The 17,296-nt window shown below is 33.2% G+C and overlaps 1 pseudogene; it reads right to left on the reverse strand.

Moving 5' to 3' along the window:
• Nucleotides 1-6,940: 6,940 nt before the first annotated feature.
• LOC144311752 (transmembrane protein 14C pseudogene) lies at nucleotides 6,941-10,990 on the reverse strand (annotated as a pseudogene).
• Between the last annotated feature and the right edge of the window lie 6,306 nt (nucleotides 10,991-17,296).

A 17,296-nucleotide genomic window follows, 5' to 3' on the forward strand; every position in this document is an offset into this window, starting at 1 on the left:
AGAACCTCACATACATAAATTCTAAAATGGAATGTACAGATTCTTAGAGAGAGGAGATCTGTGGGAGTTTCCATTCCTGTGGCTACTGGATGCACTGAAGGGCAAGCACACCATGGACAGGGGTGAGTCATAACAGCCAAGCTTTAATGTCCTTTTATTTTATCTATTTTATTTTTTTCCTTTTATTTAAAAAAATTACAAAAAAATAAATAAAATAAAATAAAATAATAAAATTAAAAAAAAAGACTTTACTTATTTATTCGAGTGAGAGAGTGAGTGAGAGAGTGCAGAGCAACAGGCCAGGGGAGGGGCAGAGGGAGAAGGAGAGGCAGACTCCCTGCTGGGCAGGGAGCCCACTTGGGACTTGATCTCAGAACACTGGGGTCATGACCTGAGGTCAAGGCCAACGCTTAACCAACTGAGCCACCCAGGCACCCATTATATCCTTTTAATAGCCACCCAAAGTCTACTATGACCAGTGGGATTCTGAGAACCTCCAGTTACAAAGCGCATCCACATCTCTGTGCCAATTCTTTCCCAGGACCTTCAGCAGGTATATGGCATTAGGGCATCAAAGCCCTAAAGCAGGCTAGGAGGGCTTGCAGAAACCTCACCCATGGGTGACCGGGCCTTCACCTCTATGGGCAAGAGATAGGGCAGGGTAGGGAAGCTGAGAAAGATCTCGTCCAGGGATTCAGGACCCTTGCCACATGCTCAAGAGCCCATAGAGGACTGGGGCCCAGCAGGAGAACAAGAAGGGACCCGCACAGGCCCACGGGCTTCCATCCAGACAGGCAATGCAGCTGGTTCACCCATTCTCTTCCCTAGCCCACCCGTGTGGATTCTACAACTAAGAAACCCACAGCACTTGGCAGGCACGACAGTCTCCACGCAGGCAAAAAGAAATCCCACCTCCACTCTCCTGCCCCCTCTCATCATAGAACAGGGTGGTGGTGTACCCCAAGCACTCTCCCTTCCACGAATTATGGTTGGCAGCACAGGCTGTGACTGGACACCCTTGGAACACGTTGTGATCATCGCTAGGCAGTTTTTGTTTTCACTAATGAAGTCAAGGCATCACTTAGTAAACGTAAGGGGCCTTCCAGCGTGCCATGCAACCCTAGCCCAGGAGCAAGGCTGGGGATTTTAGCAGGCTTTTCACAGCTGCTTTATATGAACCATCCCAAATTTTCTTTAACACAACCAGTAGAACATAGCTAATTATATACATGCGGTCCTCAGATGAATTAATTGGAAATGGATCCTGATTATTAAGGTTTCACCTATGTTATTTGGTTTAATGAGGCCAAAACTGACAACACTAAAATGGGTAATTCAGCATCTATTTCACTTGCTCACTACACAGAATTCCAAATAAGCTTGCTAGGATTTTGACTGGTATTGCATTAAATTTACAGATTTAGACTATTAATATCTTGTTTATATTTATTCCGTTATTTCATGGCATATATATGCATGTGTGTGTGTGTGTGTGTATATATATATATATATATATATATATATATATATAGAGAGAGAGAGAGAGAGAGAGAGAGAGAGAGAATGTGTATATTTACTATATTGAGCAAAAAGTGCAAATTCTTCACATATTTTGCACCTATACCCTTAAGTACTTCATTTTTCAGATGTTTCTCTAAATGGCATTGTTTTAATTTTATTTTCTAAGCTTGTTATAGAGAAATACAGTTAATTTTCTATAGTAACATGGTAACCTGCAACTTTACTACAATTATTAATCCTGCCCCCTTCTTCCCCATTCTTTAGGATTTTCTGCATACACCATCATATCATCTTGCTTTGCGATATGTACATCATGTATTCATTTTATTTGTCTTATTGCTATGGTCAAGATCTTTAGTAAAATATAGACACTTTTGTTCTTCTGTGTTTGCTTGGTTAATCAAGCTAGAAGGTCAATTTAATTTATTATTATTATTATTATTTTAATGAGTTTTGGGGGCTCAGTTGGTAAGCATCCAACTCTTGGTTTTGGCTCAGGTCACGATCTCATGCGTCATGAGACAGAGTCCTGTGATAGGCTCTGTGCTCAGCAAGGAGTCTGCTTGAAGATTCTCTCCCTCTGCACCTCTCCCCACTTTCTCTCTCTCTCTGTCTCTCTCTTCCACAAATAAATAAATAATCTTTAGAAGTGAGCTTTGCATCGATTGATTTTTTTAAAGTTCTATTTTTTAATATGTTCTCTTGATTTGCTTTTTTTCCTTATGAATGTGTCTTCATTTCTTTTTCTAAGAGCACTAGCCATGTTGGGGTAGGACACACCATGATGATCCCATTTAAGTGCATCTTTAAAGACCCTACATCCAAATATGCTGTGCTCTGAGGTACTAGGGATTAGAACTTCAACATGAGTTTTGGAGGGCGCAAAATACAGCTCATAAGAGGTATATATATTTTAGAATTCCAATTTATTTTGACTCTTGTTATATTACTAAGACATTTATTGCCTTTGTTACCCTACAATTTAAAATATTTCTTTATCTTATCATTTTATACCTTCAAATAATATTATACTAATTCAGTTTAATATGGGAAACTTATAACAGTGTCCTTTTATTTTTCTTCCCTGATCACTTGTCTTAGTAACGCCAAACACACTGCTGTTATTCGTGCTTTAAAATTTGAATTGGCTTTAAAAAAAAAATTTAAAGTAATAGAATTTCTCCTCACTTTCTATTTGGTACTCTAACAAAAATATGTTAGAACTCTCCATATTATCTCACGGGTTACTGAGGTTCTATTCATTTTTTCAGTCTTGTTTTTCTTCTCTCTCTCTCTCTCTCTCTGTTCTTTATTTGTATAATTTTGATTGCTACAAGTTCACTGATTATTACTTTTGTAATGTTTACACTGCTGTTAATTCTAGCTAGCATATTTTAAAATTTCATTTAGTATATATTTTCTCTCCTAAAATTCTATTTTTGTTTTTTAACACTTTTCATTAATTTCTTATTTACATCCATGCAAATATTGTGTATTTCTCTTGCATATTCAGCCTAATAGCCATGTTTATAATAGCATTTTATGAACTTTTTTCTGCTAATTCCACCATTTCTGTCATTGATTGTTTTCTCCTAACCACATCAGATATTATTGCTTTGCATGTCTAGATCCTAGATACTGTGACTTTTACATTATTGAGTCTAGATTTTTTTTTTTTACCTCCTAATTGAGTATTACACATAATGCTTAACAGTAGTTCTATCACATCTGGCAGTCTGTTCAATTTGTGCACGTTATAAAAAAATTAGAAAGCTTTTTAAGTGGCCTTTATTCTAGAACTTATTTAATATTCTTATTAATGCATGGCCATTCTTGGGTCTTCTGCTTTCTACTGCTATCTTACCCTGGATGATAAATGAGGACTGTCCACTATGGATGAAAAAACTGAAATGTCTTCAAGCTCTGTGTGAGATTTATAAATTGTTCAGTCTACAGCTATCTGTTGTTCTTTGCTAGCCTTGTGGAGTCTCACCATACTTCAAAAATTAGTAAGAGATTCAAGGGGGATATTATACTGATTTCTGGAGCTCTTTCATTGCATGGCACTCTACTCAGTGATGTGCATGCAAAAAAAAATAGTCATTCTCCATTGAAATTTGGTCTTTATTATATCAAATGTATAAGACTATTGTGCTTTGCTTTGGATATCACTTCCTTGCTATGGCGCAAAAAAGTGTTTCTAGGCAAAAAGGTCACCATGAAGTTCACTTTGATTGTTTCTCTCTTGTTGGTGATCACAATTTTGTACTATACTTTTTTCCAGAGTCTGAATATTATTCTTTTATATCTTATGTGGCAAATTCTCTAGCTGGTAATTGTGGTAGGTTAATTCCAGGTCATTATGTCTGATTCATTATGATTAATAATAGTCATTGAAAATAAGCTTTCAAGAATCTTAATAATTAAATTGAGTCACTACACTGTTTTCCCCAAAATAATGAATTCAAAGGTCTTCTATTTCATATATTCCATAATTAATGGAATTAGAAATTGCTAACTAGGGATGCCTGGCTGGCATCTGCCTTCAGCTCAGGGCATGATCCTGTGGTCCTGGGATTGAGTCCCACATCATGCTCCCTCTGCCTATGTCTCTGCCCCTCTCTCCATGTCTCTCATAAATAAATAAATAAATAAATAAATAAATAAATAAATAAATAAATCTTTTTTAAAAAGCTTAGAACATACCAACTATATGAGAAATGAACTTCTGTAGATTCAAGAAATAAGAAAATATCTGATATTTGAAGCAAAATTGAGCTGATTTTATGGTAGTTAATATAAGGATAAGGTCACTAAATATTAATAAACGAAATCCCTTGATAATTTGACAGCCCTCGAAATAAAATTATAATAGATTTAGTCAATAATTGCAAGCTGGGGTTAATATAAAATATAAATTTAATGTATAAAATTTAATTTAAAATGTAATTATTGGTTTTGTTTGTTTTTATAAAGATTTTTATTTATGTATTCATGAAAGACACACAAATAGAAGCAGAGACAGAGGAAGAGGGAGGAGAAGCAAGCTCCACGCAGAGAGCCTGATACAGGACTCGATCCTGGGACTGGGAGCCAAAGGCAGACGCTCAACCGCTGAGCCACTCAGGCGTCCCTAAATTGTTGTTTTTAAGTGTTTGCCCATCTTTCATGATAAATATAAACAGTAAGAAAATTTTGTACATCTTATTCTAAAAGTATGAAGGGTAAATCATACAACTTCCTGATGAGAGATCAATAAGTAAATGATGAATAAAAATAAAATATTCAGAGAGCTGGCAATTATTTTTAAGAAGTACAAATAAAATAAGGAATCATATGGAAAACTGGATAATAAACAGATGATAACTTTCTCAATATATGGTTGTAAGTTTCAATTATGAAGTATAGTTGTCAATCCAAATTCAAAATAAGAAAAAAGGGGTTAAAATCAATGATAGAAGCATCTATCTGAAAAAAGTGTGGATTGTATTAAACACAAAGAGAATCAATATAATAGCAACAAGGAGCAGAAGTTAATGTAATAGCTATATATTAGAAATAAGATACATATTACAAAATACATCAGAAAAAATATATTAGAAAAAAAAATCAACAAAACCAATATTTGAATCTCTGTAAAAGCTTATAGAATTGATAAACATCCAGCAATACTTATTATTAAGAGTAAAATCCAATTTAGAAATAATTAGAAAGAAAAAAGAAAAACATCACCTTTATCCTAGATATAAATATACATTTAAACTTGATTATGAAATATCAGTATCTATATTTTAAAATTTAGATGGAATGATAGAATTGCTAGACAAAGATAACTCATCAAGGATTGCACAAAAATAGTGGAAGATTTTGAAATTTGCATATTATTAAATAATTTGAATCTATATGTATACAACTTCCAAGGATCTTATGTTTTGGGGTTTTAAAATATTTATTTATTTATTTATTCATGAGAGACACAGGGAGAGGCAGAGACACAGGCAGAGGGAGAAGCAGGCTCCCTGTGAGACCCTGGGATCATGACCTGAGCGGAAGGCAGATGCTCAACCACTGAGCCACCCAGGTGTCCCAGTATCTTATGGTTTTTCAAATTCTTTTAAACATCAGAGAAAGACAAGACAATCACAAACAAATTATTAATGGAAAGAGTATTAGAGAAAATACCTTAATTCGTTTTATGAGGCCGACACCAAAGCCTGACTAGGATTTTCAAAGAAAAGAAAATTATGCCTTTCCTAATCAAGAATTATATAATTATAAGAGAATGTTAGCAATCAAGCTACTGATTGTGGAGCAGAACAGAGAGAGTGAAAACAATCGCATACAATAGAGAAATTTGATTAATAATAAAATGTATAATACATGGTAAATGTCTTTTCAATTAATGATGCTGGAAAAATTGATTATCCATAAGAAAAAATAATAATCCAGAACCCCACAATCTACCACAGAAACAAAATTTTATACAGAGGGTGGTTGGAAATAGAAATAGAGAAACACAAAGCATTTGAAGAAACCATAGGAGACTTTCTTGATTACCTGGAGTAGGAGTACAATTCTTAAACAGGACACAAACCTCATAAAATATCTACACAGCAGGAAGAGACTGCTAATTTGAACTACTTCTCAATTAAGGACTTTGCTCATCAAAATTTATCATTAAAAGAGCAAAATATCAAACCACTTAATGAGAATACAACTGATGTTTATACATATAGACAGAAGTGTGTGTGTGTGTGTGTGTGTGTGTGTGTGTCTATTACAGGATTCATCTTTATCTATCTATCATCTATCTATCATCTATCTATCTATCTATCTATCTATCTTTTGAAGAATGACTTCTTCTATAGAATAAGAAAGTGATTATAAAGAATTCTTACAAACTCTGAGAAAATGGTATCTATTGATCTTACGAGAAAAGGACATTTCTAAATTATTTACAATAAAGTTTATTTTCATTGATATCTCATTTGACAATACTTCAAACTAGGTCTGTGCTTTAAGATGGGTCAAACAGCAGAAATCCTAAATCTCATAAAATATTTTTTCACACTTTTCTGGGTAGAGGATGGGGTTCAGGGTTCAATGTTGATACCTAACATTTTACTCCTTGAAATTTTATTTATGGATACAGAAAGCAGCGACAACAGCAACCTATAAGAATCAAACTGTATGAGATTATAATAATATACTCTTGGGTTATATACCACCCACCTCTTTAGGATTGTAATGATAATGACTGTTCCCCCTACATCAGGAAGTTCAATGTCATTTTTTTGGTTTGGTTTGGTTTTAAGTAAGATGTTAGAATTTGTGAAAATGCTGCACTTAGTTCTCTTAATACACTAAAAATAGTAGAAGTTTTTTAAATTCTTCATGAGTCCAAGCTGGGATAAGACGACTACTGATGGGATCTGTTCAACACACTAATACCAAATTTGGCAACCACCATCAGCAAACTGGCAGCCACAATTAAGCCTGCAGGCATTCTTCCAGAGTGATAGAATCTCATTCCCATAAGGCCAGCTAAGGTTCCAAGTATAGCTAGGAAACCCAAAGGTTCCTGAGACAGCTGATAAGCACCCAGCCCAGCAGCCAGAGACGGGACACTACCTGGTTTGGCATAGCCAGTGATCCCACCAGAAGCAACCAGAACTGCATAGCTGAAGCCAATCCAAGGTAGTAGGCCAGAGAGGCCTTCTGCTGACCAGACAGAGGAGTCCACCAAGCCTGTACCAAACTTTCCAGAAGGTCTGTGCTGGTAGACAAGGGCTCATAGGCATGAGGCGGTGAGTCTCCTTCCTGGCAGAAACGTTGCAGTGCACTTGGGGTCCAGGGGTCATTGCCAGGGCATGGTTTTTGAACAAGCCTTTCACACGAAAAAATATATATCAAAATTGCATACAAGATAGGTTACCGCTATACAGTAATTAGAATGATAAAATGAGGACAATAGAACATTTTAAAAAGTATATTGGCTGGGATATGGAACAACTAGGACTTTTATCATTGCTAGTTGGAGTACAAATTAGTTACAACCACTTTGAAAGCGTTAGTCAATTAATGATAAGCATAAGCAGCTTACCTGATCTCAGAGATTTGTTACTATACAGATAAGACGATACTTCTGTGCAGCAAAAAAAGCAAGCATATGCGTGGAAGAGGTATTCGTAGCAGCCAAAAATGGCAATAATCCAGATGTCAGGCAATGACAGGGTGGATAATCAAAGTATGGTCATTTTATAAAAGGAAATACTACATATTATTGGAAATTAACAAACCCCTGCCACACATAATGCCATGGAAAAATCTCCTGAACATTCCACTGAATGGAAGACCTGAGACACAAAAGAATGCTTACACTTTGATTCTATTTACACTAAGATCAAAACAAGCAATACTGATCCACAGTGAGAGAAGTTGGAATAGTACTAGGTGTCTGTGGCCAGGAAGGTCATTGCTTTCAACGTGAATGTTCTCTTGTATGTTCTCTTTCTTGATCTAGAGAATGGCTGCAAGGTTGTGAGGACTTAAAGAAAAATGATCAAACTACGCATTTTAAGTGCATAATGGTTGTCTCAAATATGCTATATTTCAACCCTTTTGGAAATATTGTACGCAGATTTTTTTCTTACATTGTTTATAGTCGAAATTTAAAAAGAAAGGAATTATAAAACTAGAAAATGGAGGGATTGGTTATTGGCATGAAAGCTGGGAAAATTATTTTGCATTCACTGAAACTGTCATATAGACAATAATGAAGAAGTAGCTTGTTTAATCTTATAATAAATAAGGAATAACTGAATTTTTCAATGAATTTATTTTATTTTAGTTCTTCTAGGATATAAAATAGAAAAGTAGAAGTTAAGGTTGAGGATAATTTTTTTCTTTGATATAAATTTAAGAAAAAATAGATGATGAAGAGGATAAAATTTAGTTATTTTGTTTGGATACTATAGAAAAAAGCAGTCTGCTGGAAATGTTTCCCATACTGTTGTAAAATTTAAAAGAATTATAGAAATAAAATAAAGAAATAAAATATTATAGGAAAGAATGGTAAATAATTTAAGTTTACACCAAAATCTATAGAATTTCATGCATTCACTAAAAACTGCAAACCATTTTTTCAATATTTTTCTTCTCATATGTTATATGATGAAGCTGTGCTTATTTATAATTTGTGTTAACGCAAATACAAACACTATATAGTTGTGTAATTTCCCAGATCAAACATTATGTAACACATTTTACTAAGTCCTTTCACTACTTAAAAACTTATAAAGTAAAAACTTATTTTAATACGCTTACAGAAAAAAAAATGCACTTACAGAATCTCTGTGTTGTTATCTATAAAAATTTTTACCATCATTTCAGTGATAGGTCAGTTAATATTTATATCTCCAGCTAGCTTTTCATTAAAGAAGATTCTAGTGGAACATGACAGATGTTAGAAACCAGACAAACAGATAAAATCTCAGGTAAATCTGCACAATTACTAAACCCCATTCATTGTATAAGAAAGCGTTTAATCAAGACTTTGACACTAACTGAAGTCTTATTTGGATTCAGAGCCCTGTGAAAGCTCTTTATGATGAGTTCCATGAATGTTGTGACACTTTTTAGACACTTGCATTACTGGTGGCTTCCTTTGCCTTCTCATCTCTGTCCTGTTCCTCGGAGATTCCCCCTCGCCGCTTCCTCACCTGGGCAGCCAGTCCTCTTCTGTAGCAACAGTTGTTTAGCTCCAGTTCATTGGCATGCCCTGATTTTCCACGGAGGCTCCCTGGAGTTTAAATTTCACCTCCACCGAATTACTTTTTTTGAACTTCTAAGTTTTAACGATTCCAAATCTTTACTTTCATTTTTCTTGCCCTATGTTCAAGTTGCTAGAAGTTTGGGGATACCTCAGGGCTTTTCTTTTCTTTTTAAAATCAAGTTAACTAAGTAATAGTCTTAAACCCAGTTAAGAATTCTTTTTATTAAATTCTCTCTTAAAATGTCTTGGAAGTTTCATTCTTCTGACTGGACCCTGACCAATAAAAATGGTATATGTTTCCATTTTCCTTTGTTATTGTTTTCTGAATGCTCATATTTAAATGTATCCCTTTTAAGAACCATAGAGTTTGGGTTTTTAATTATTCATTCCATTTGGAAATCATTTTTTATTGGCATATTCATCAATTTATAGTTAATTTTATTGTGCTTTATGCAGTGACTGATGTATTTTGGTTTAACATCAATTTTCTGAATAAATATTTGGTAAAAAGATAATGGAAAGAAAGATATAGGATAATAGATGATAAATAGAGATATGAAAACATTACATGTATGTACATAATAACTTATCTTATAAAAATACATTATATTATTTTACCAGCTTGGAAAAAAATTCAATTTGCTCAAACTCCAATTTCTTCATCAACTTAAGTAGATAATATTAACTTCAAGGGGTGTTGTTTGATTTAAAAGAGATAATGGTCATAAAGTACATAACAGTGCTCAGAACATACTCAGAAATTTGATAAATATTAGTCTTGTATTTAATTATCTTATTTTTCCTTTCCCTCCATTTTATATATCATACATAAACTTACATACAGCAAGATGTTAAAAATTAAAAATACTTCTCTATGACCCCTAGGAGGTAAATATTATTCTCTTCAATTTCCACTGCACAATCACACCCCCAGACAGAATAGAAAACACAGGTAATTTTTTTTAATCCATGACCTATTTCCCAAATAAATCCATGTAAGGATATATTTATATCTCTGTATCTATATAAATAATACTATTTCTACAAAAAAATTCTTAAGGATTTGCATTTACTGTATCATGAAACTTTTCTAGTAACTGAATTTATGTGTATTTTTAAATGGTTGCATGTGTGGCAGTTAATATACATATTTTGAACTATCTTGAGGTTTTGATATTATATAAAAAAATTATGAGTTTGTATGTCTAAAAAAACTTGAATCATATCCTTTGTGTAGAAGTCCAGAATAATAAATGCTGAATAAGGACTGTAAATGCTTAGGGTTTCTTTTTTTTTTTTTTTTTTTTCATTTTTCTTTCAGTAATTGTATTGTGGATGATGAAACAGATGATGTTTCTGTGCTCTTGGAGTTACCATGTATAGGTAAATATAAAATATATCAGGTGGTAGTAAGTACTGTAAAACCATGGCAGGGTATGGAAAAGAGAGTGAAGCAATGGTTGGGGATCATAGAAATCATTTTAGATATTAAATTATTATCTTCTACAAAAGTCTCACTAACATTGTAGAAGTTGAGCGGGTATGTGATTGACCTAAAGCATCAAAATATTCATAACCTGGGGAAAGAGGATTCTGAAACAGAATCAGTAATTGTAAAGCACTCAGGAGGAAGCATTCTTGACAAGTTTGAAGCGCTGACAGGTTTTTAGTGGAGCTGAGTTGTGCGGTAGGCATCCTTCTAAAAGGACTTCCAAATATCTCAGACTCTCAGTATTTGTATCCCTATACACTCCCCTCCACCTAGGTGAGATTTGGGCCTAGTGACTTGCTTCTGATAATAGCAAGTGGTAAAATTGATGGGATGTAATTTTCAATATTAGTTTATAAAAGACTGTGACATTGTTTTGCTGTTTGTCTCCTCCCCTCCTCCCACTGCTTCTCTTTCTCCCCCCATCTTTTCTCCCTCCTTATTTTTCTTCCTCCTCCTTCTTTATTCCTCTCTCTCTCTCTCCCCCTCTCCCTCACCTCGGCTTTGCTTTGATGTTACAATCTGTCATGCTGGAATTAAATATATTTTTCGGCTAACAGCCAAAACCCCTACAATTTAACAGCCTCAAAGAAGTGAATTCTATGAAAAACACATGAGTAAGCTTGGAAATGGATCCTTCCTCAGTGGAAGAACCGGAAACAGAGAACCCAGCTAAACTGTACCTGGCTTTTAGACCAGAGACTATGTGCATTGTTTAAAGCCATTGAATTGGGGGGCAATTAGTTATGCAGCAGCAGTACTAGTGGTAACTAATACAAAGTGAATAAATGAGGAACAGGGATAGTAGATAACATCACAGAAATGTCATTAGACACAGACACATTTCACTCAGATCACAGCCATTTCAGAGTTTGAGCAAATGACTTTCCTGAGATGACAATACATTTAATAAAAAAGTTCTCTCTGACCTATGTACTAGATATAGGCTATACATTTGAAGCTGAGATATCAACAGGAGAGTTAATTACCCTGCAACACTTGGTAAGATCATTGACCAAGATGATAATGATGGACAAGACAACTGGTCAGACTCTTGATTTATTTTGAAGAGTTCTCAAAATTTGTTTCTGGATCCAGAGAAAGAGAAGAGTCTGGAACAATTCTGATCAATCAGAAGAAAATTGCCATTTAGTGAAATATGGAGGGTGGTGGGAGGCACAGATTAGATAGGATTAAAAAATAAAATTTGTAAGTTGAAATAAGTTAAAAATAAGTTAAAAATCATTCTGTGAAATCCAAGCTGGGAACTGTATATACAATTCTTTTATTCAGAGAGGGGGCTAGATTGGTTGCAGATACACTATTTATAAGGTCAACTCATATTGATGTTGTTTTAAAACATGGAATTCCGGAATTCAGTAAAGACGTAGAAAAAAAGAATGAACCAACTCAGTCTTCAAATATCTTAAGTACACTGAGAGGAAGGAGTACAGAATAGACTTTAGAAAACAGAAACGTCAACTCTGACAAAAGCCAAAAGATAGTATTATTCTATGGATAATGAGATCACCAAGAATTAAATTGCAAGTAGTGTTCGAAAGTGAGTAATCCAGACACCTTTGATGTGGATTGAAAACCTGTGTTTAAGAAAAAAAATTGCTATTTTAGTATTGTATTTTTATTTAAACATTTGTTAAATCCAGCAAGAGACAGATTTTCAGCTAAAATAGACATTTTGTACATGCACACTGGTAAGTCACTTTGATGAGAGACTAATTAACTATTTTTTGGTGGATGATAGATATTATTTGTCATATATCTGTTTTAAACACTGGTGAATGTTCATAGCATTCTGAAATGAAGCTTTCTGTGTTCATACAAGTTTGAAAAGCCAGGAATATGATATCACCTAGAGTGGAAACGTAAGACATTCTCAAAAAAAAAAAAAAAAATCACTTAAGGTAACTTTACTCCTTAATTCTTAAACTTCTTGTCACAAAAATACTACTTTTTCAGCAGACATTTAAAATATAATGTAGAATAATGTCTGGGGAGCATTTGTTTATAAAATATATCTCCAAAGATGTAATCCTGATCCAATAATGATCTCAGGTTGTAGACGGAATAATTATGGCAAAGACTAATTGTTGACTTCTGGCACATGGATGAAAAAGGAAGTGAGCAAATATTGGCTGTCATAAGTATTGTTTGATTAGTCCTCCCTCCATTATTGAGTTGTAGTCTAAACTCTAGGGATTTATGAACTGCAGATTTACAGTGTCAGAATAACCTTTGTCAAGGAACTGCATCCACCATCATAATTAGTTTGTCATTGTGAATTTACAGAGCTTTGTATGTTGAAAATTCTCTTATTACCTTAACAGCTATATTATCTTGAAATTAAATATGTCACATAAGAAATTCCCTCTCTAAAACAGAGTGAAATTTAATTAGACATTTTTATTGCATGAAAACTATGAACACTATAAAGTTAAGATTTATATATTTGACATAATTGCCCATTAAAAGAAGAAGGAGACATATTGTTCATTTTAAGTAAAGAAAAATCACTGAATCTAATTGTAAAACATGCTAAGGTGTTATCCATTCCAGTGTCTTTCCTAGACATTTGTGCTAATACAATTTACCCTATTAACTATCACTTTTATAGGGCTAAAGATTTCTTGATATGGCTCTGCTGGTAGTTTTGTTTGTCTTCACAATTATTTCAATATCCATTATTGTTTTACTCAATTAGCTTAAAATTTATTAATCTTTATATCGATTTATACACATTAAGTACTCTTCTAAGTGCTCATCTGTTAATTTTTTAAATTCTCAGAACAATCTTTTATGGTAAATCTTACTCTTGTATGATTCATACTAAACAATTGAGTAAACTAAATTACAGAACAATTAAATAATTTATCCAAGATAGAATAGCTACTTATTTCCAAAAATCCGAGTTTGTATCCAGTTGTCTGACTTCAAAATCTGTGCCCATAATAACGACACTGCAGTCCTGGTTCTATTTATAATTTAATCAAATAAATTAACATTAATATGGTGATTACTCATTGAATATATGAAGAAACAAAAAATCAAAAAGGATGCAGGACTAATTTCACAAAACCCCCATGGATAAAACAAAATATATGAGAAATAAATCAAGATTTAAAAAGAAGGAAAAAGTGTACTAAATAATAGTCTCCGAAGTAACCTTGCATTTTAGCATAGAGATATTATTCAATAATATTCTTAAATTAATAACTTTACTTCAATAGGCAGTAGAATTTTATCTATATATATTGCAATAGCTAGTGCATTCCCTTCAACTGTAAGCCAAATTACACCATACAATGTCAGTGATGCATGAGCTGAAGAGGTGAGAAATGCTTCAAAGAGCTCAGAGGAGAGATTGAAAATGAACATATTTACATTTCCACTTAAAACTTTAAAAGTTTTTCAAATATTTTATTTATGTATTTATTTATTTATTTATTTATTTATTTATTTATTTATTTATGAGAGAGAAGAGCAGGGCAGGACCAAAAGAAGAGAGAGAAGCAGACTCTCTGCTGAGTGTGGAGCCTAATGTGGAGCCGGATCCCAGGACCCTAAGATCATGACCTGAGCTGAAGTCAGACACTAAACCAACTGAGCCACCAGGCACCTCTCATTATTATTTTTTTTAATTGCAACAAATAGTCTATTTTTGTGTGAATCCAAAATTAATGTTTGAAGAAATAATTAGATATATCTGATACTAGTAACCTTATTCATTAACCTAATTTATGTTTAAAATATTAGAGAATGCTTCAATGTTTTCCAAATTTATTTTGGTAACATTTGAGTCAATGTTAATTATAATTACATTTAATATGATTTTTGTTAGAAAGAATGTAAATCTAAGGATCATTTAAAAAAATTAAAATATTTGCAAAATCCAAAACAGCACTTTACACATGATGCAAATTCAAAAGCTTTTTAAAATATATGAACAGAACATTATTATGTATAAAATTTCAAGTCATATAAAAATTCCACATGAGTAATATATATATATATTATATATTCTTCTATTCTGTAGTTTTCACATTGGGTCTAAACTCATTCTGTTCCAAACTGTTACACAGACAAAATTAATGACATAACATCCTATGTTGGCTATTTTCTCTCTGATATTAATTTTATCTTAAAAGTGACATTTGAAAGTTAACAGTACATTTGACACCAACAGACAAAAACTCAAGATGAATAAAATCAGTTTGTAGACTAATGTTAGTTTCACAGCACAAATAGTAATCACAGCTGACCATTGAATAATGCAGGGGTTAGGGGCCCCACCTCCACACAGTTGAAAATCTTCATAAAACTTTTGACTGCCCCAAAACTTTACTCTGTATTTACTTTATTTTTTTTTTAATTTTAAATTCCAGTATACCTAACCTATAGTGTTATATTAGTTTTAGGTATACAATAGAGTGATTCAAGAATTCCATATAAAAAAAAAATTCCATATATCATCACTCAGTGATCATCATCTATTTTACCCTTCCCCCCTACCCACATCCCCTCTCATAACCAGTGGATTGTTTTCTACAGTTAAGAGTCGGTTTCTTACTTTCTCTCTATCTCTCTCTCTCTTTGTCTCTCTCTATTTTTCCTCTTTGCTCATTTGTTTAGTTCCTTAAATTCCACATGTGAGTGAAATTGCACATGAGAAAAATGATATGGTATTTGTCTTTCTCTGACTGACTTATTGCGTGTAGCATAGTACTCTCTAGCTCCATCCATGTTGTTGTAAATGGCAAGATTTCATTCTTTTTTAATGGCTAAGTATTCCAGTGTGTGTGTGTGTGTATTGCATGTTCTTTATCCATTCATCTATCGATACGCATGAGCTACCTTCATAATTTGGTCATTGTAAATAATACCACTTTAAACATAGGGGTGTGTGTATCCCTTTGAAAAAGAATTTACACATCTCAATACACACACACAAAAATCAAATTATCAATAAAAAATGGACAAAATACATATACAGACCTTTCTCCAAAGAAGATAAATAGATGGCCAACAAGCACATGAAAAGATGTTCAACATCACTCCTCATCAGGGAAATGCAGATCAACACAACAATGAGATAATCACCTCACACTCATCAGAATGGCTAGAATAAAAAATTCAAGAAACAACAAGTATTGGCAAGGGTATGGTGAAAAAAGTATCCTCTTGGACTGTGGGTGAGATTGCTGACTGGTGCAGCCACTCTGGAAAATCAGAATGGAGTTTCCTCAAAAAATCAAAAAATGAACTACTTTAAAATCCAGTAATTGCACTGGTCTATATTTAACCAAAAAAATACGTTGACTCCTCAAAATCCTAACTGCTAATAGCCTACTGTTGGCCAGAAGCTTTACTAATATCATAGTCAATAACACATAGTTTATATTATATATGGTGTACTGTAGTCTTATAATAAAGTAGGCTAGAATAAAGATAATGTCATTAAGAAAATCATAAGAGAAAATATGCTTACCATACCATACTATATTTATTGAAAAAAAATCAACATATAAATAGACCAGTGTAATTCAAACCCATGTCATTTAAAGGCCAATTGCATATTAACAATATATTTTTTTAAATATTTTACTTATTTATTTGAGAGACAGAGAGCAAGAACGAGAGAGTATGAGCTGGGGAAGAGGCAGAGGGAGAGGGAGACATAGACTCCTGCTAAGCAGGGAGCCCGATGCAGAGCTTGATCCCAGGACCCCAGGATCATGACTTGAGCTGAAGGCAGATGCTTAACCAACTGAGCCACCCAGGTGTCCTGAATATTCTAAATAAGCTTTACTAATCCTCCACTTTAAAATCCTTCAAATTTGCATAACAAATAAAACATGATTAAATAGATTTAACTGAATTTGTAATACCAAATTGAATGAAGAAGTAGAGATTTGGAAAAGCTTCAATGGTAACTAACTTACTAGCATCCATCCCAAAAAAACACAGAGAATTACATTATTTAGGAGTAATATCATTTCTTTACAGCACTTAATCATTTAATCATCTGAAGAAAAGTGGATTATTTTGGTTAATTTATAAATTTATAATTTATATAAATATATATTTATATAAATATAATTTATAATTTATAAATTTATAATTTATAAATTATAGGAAATGCTCCTAACTTAAGGATAATAGCCTGCTTGTTTATTAAACTGGGGCTATGAATAGAAAAGCTGGTTTCATTATTATCTATATTTTATAAATTTATTATTAGTGTGCTTTTAAAAATACTGAAGAGTCATTTTTAATAACTGGGTCTTAGGCCATTTCATTTTAGAAATTTACCCTTAAAATTTGGGTTTTTTTCCTGGCTTAATTTTTTAACCTGTTCTTTTAATTACAATATAATTAACCTATGATATATTAGTTTCAGGTGTACAATACAGTGATTCACGAATTCCATACATACCCAGTGCTCATCTCAACAAGTGCACTCCCTAATCCTCATCACCTAGTTCAACCATCCGCCC

This window comes from Canis aureus, chromosome 4 (assembly GCF_053574225.1).
Source record: "Canis aureus isolate CA01 chromosome 4, VMU_Caureus_v.1.0, whole genome shotgun sequence".
Taxonomy (NCBI): domain Eukaryota; kingdom Metazoa; phylum Chordata; class Mammalia; order Carnivora; family Canidae; genus Canis; species Canis aureus.